The sequence below is a fragment of the Schistocerca piceifrons genome, chromosome 5 (assembly GCF_021461385.2).
Source record: "Schistocerca piceifrons isolate TAMUIC-IGC-003096 chromosome 5, iqSchPice1.1, whole genome shotgun sequence".
Taxonomy (NCBI): domain Eukaryota; kingdom Metazoa; phylum Arthropoda; class Insecta; order Orthoptera; family Acrididae; genus Schistocerca; species Schistocerca piceifrons.
The window spans coordinates 129,714,494-129,717,680 of record NC_060142.1 but is presented as its reverse complement, the minus strand read 5'-3'; positions in this window follow the sequence as shown (position 1 = coordinate 129,717,680).

The following is a 3,187-nucleotide window of genomic DNA, read 5'->3' as shown; positions in this document are numbered from 1 at the left end:
ACTGTATATTACACGAAAACAAGACAGCAAAAGCGAAGAAAGATTCGTCTTCGATATGAGCAATGCCAAAGTATGTTAGACAAACAGAAGTTGGGAACGAACTCACAACGAGCGTGATGAGAGCAACGGGAATAACATTCAATGAATTTCACAGTAAATTTTTTGCAAAGAGCTATTTAAAAATCCTATGAAAAGATGCTGAACTGAATCTTCCGAAATTGTTTCAGCGCGGAAGGCGTAGTACGGTTCCTCCTTTCAATCATCGCACGAATACCGAAATGGCTGATTTTGCAGACAAGCGATCGCAAAATAGAAAATTTACGAAAACTCCTTAGCTGTGGAAAGGCAGCTGTACACAGAATACCCGTGAGGTTCTACAGAGACTGTGCGGAAGAACTTGCTTCCCTTCTAGCAGCTGTTTCTTGCAGGTCGCTGGAGCGCGGAAGAATACCTAGCAATTGGAAAATATTGAAGGTTGTTCTCCTTTCCAAGAAGGGGCTTCGTACAGATGGGTATAGTTATAGGCCTATATCGCCGACGTGAATCTGGACTAGAGTCGTGGAACATGTTTTACGCTGACGTATTATAACGTTTCTGGAGAACGAAAATCTACTTCCATTCAAGAAGAAATACGAGGGTCACTCCAAAGGAAATGCACACTATTTTTTTAAAATCCATATTTTATTCTACATGTTTGAAAGTTTTAGAGTGTGTAGATACATCCTTCAGGAACAATATTTTCATTTCTCCACATAATTTCCATCCCTCTCAACTGCCTTACGCCATCTTGGAACCAGCGACTGTATACCCTCACGGTAACATTCTGGACCAACCCGTTGGAGCCACTGTTTGGCAGCGTGCACAAGGGAGTCATCATCTTCAAACCTTATTCCATGAAGAGAGTCTTTCAGTTTCTCAGAGAGATGAGTCACGTGGAGCCAGGTTAGGACTGTAAGGTGGGTGTTTCAATGTTGTCCATCCGAGTTTTGTGATCGCTTCCATGGTTTTTTGCTGACATGTGGACGTGCATTGTCGTGCAACAGCAAAACATGCTGCTTTTGACGATGTGGTCGAACACTACTCAGTAGAGCTTGAAGTTTCTTCTGTGTCGTCACATATGCATCAGAATTTATGGTGGTTCCACTTGTCATGATGTCCACAGGCAAGAGTCCTTCGGAATCGAAAAACACCGTAGCCACAACTTTTCCAGCAGAAGGTGTGGTTTTGAATTTTTTTTCTTGGTTGAATTTGCGTGATGTCACTCTATTGATTGCCTCTTCGTCTCTGGTGAAAAATGATGGAGCCATGTTTCATCACCTGCCACAATTCTTCCAAGAAATTCACCTCCACCATTCTCGTACTGTTCCAAAAGGTCGCTGCATACCGCTTTTTTTGTTTCTTTGTGAGCCACTGTCAACATCCTGGGAACCCACCTGGCACAAACCTTTTTTAACGTCAACACTTTCATCTGCAAACACTTCCTTCCCCTATCCCAATGTAGCGTGACAATTCGTTCACTGTGATGCGTCTGTCAGCAGTCATCAGTTCGTTAACTCTCTGCACATTGTCTGGAGTGTGTGCAGTACGAGGCCTGCCACTGCGAGGACAATCCTCAATATTGCCGTGCCCGCTTTTCATCACGTAACCTGCTTGCCCACCGACTAAATGTACTGCTATCGACAGCAGCATCTCCATACACCTTTTTCAATCTCTTGTGGATGTTTCCCACTGTCTCGTTTTCACAGCACAGGAATTCTATGACAGCACGTTGCTTCTGACGAACGTCAAGTGTAGCAGCCATCTTGAAGACATACTGTGACGGCGCCACTCACGGGAACAGGTTGAACTAAGTTTGAAAACAAGCGGGAAGGATGTATGTACACACTGTAAAACTTTCACACATGCAGAATGAAAACTGCATTTTTACAAAAATAGTGTGCATTTCTTTTGGAGTGACCCTCGTATCTTGCGAAACTCAGCTCGGTCTGTTCATCGATGAGATCCAGAGTTCCGTAGAAAAAGGAGCTTGGATTGATGCCGTCTTCCTTGCCTTCAGGAAGGGATTCGATGCAGTTGCGCTGTGTTATTTCGAGAACAAAATACGAGCGTAGCCAGTGAGTTATCAGATTAGTGATTGGAACACAATACGTAGTTCATAATGGAACAAAGTCGTCAGATGTAAAAGTAATTTCGATAATACCCCAACGGAGCGTTATAGGGCAGTTACAGCTTGCAGTGTATATTAATGACCTAGTTTCTCCCACATAGTCAGGCGACATATCGAAGACGACAAAACCAGGCAAATTAGATGTCGCACAGAGCCTTACCGACAGGCATTTTCTCATGCGCTCTTCGTGAATGTAATAGAGAAGGGGAGATGGTGGTACCAGATTTATTATCCGCTGCACACCGTCAGGTAGCGTGTACGACATGGGTATGGATTTAGATTCACATAAGAAAGCAGAAGTCTAAACTCGCTACTTTTATTTTTCTCTAGAGGCACAAATGTCAAATCGTCACGAGGTGAAGTAATAAGGGCAGACGTTTTGTTATCGACATGTTGTTACCACAACGTACGTAAGTGATTAATCTCGTCACAGTCTTTCACTTTTCGGCCGTGTTCTCGTCTGAAGCTTTCCCTTAAAATTGTCCCTTTTTAAAATGCGTAAGTGCACAGTGGTCGTTTGGTCTTCGTTAGAGTGGGACAAGCGTGATGGCGCTGACATATAACCACAGCCGACTTCAGTAACCATTTGGCTGTAGCATCTGGTGGGATGTGAGTCGGAAGGCTAGGACTCGGTCACCGATGTTTACGGATATGCCATCTGTAGGGCACCTTTCTGTAACGCTGTAGCGAGTGCTTCCTGTATTTGAAAGTATGGAGCTACTGGTAGGTCTCAGAGCGTTTCGAAACTGTCCGGCAAATGCCACAAATCTTTGATCACAATAGATACTGCTTTTTCGTCTGGACGCTGCAGACGCATACACTCTACGCAATATCGAGAGTTGTATGCGTATTCCACACAAGGCAGAAAAGGATTGCGCTCTCGACTTGTTGGAGGAGTTTGCCATCTACAAAGCCAAAACGCATGAGTCCACTAGGATCCTCAATGCACAAAGCGATTTTGGGCCCAACACCTCTTTTACTTTCTTTAATAACGTACTACGATAACCAAATAATGCCTCG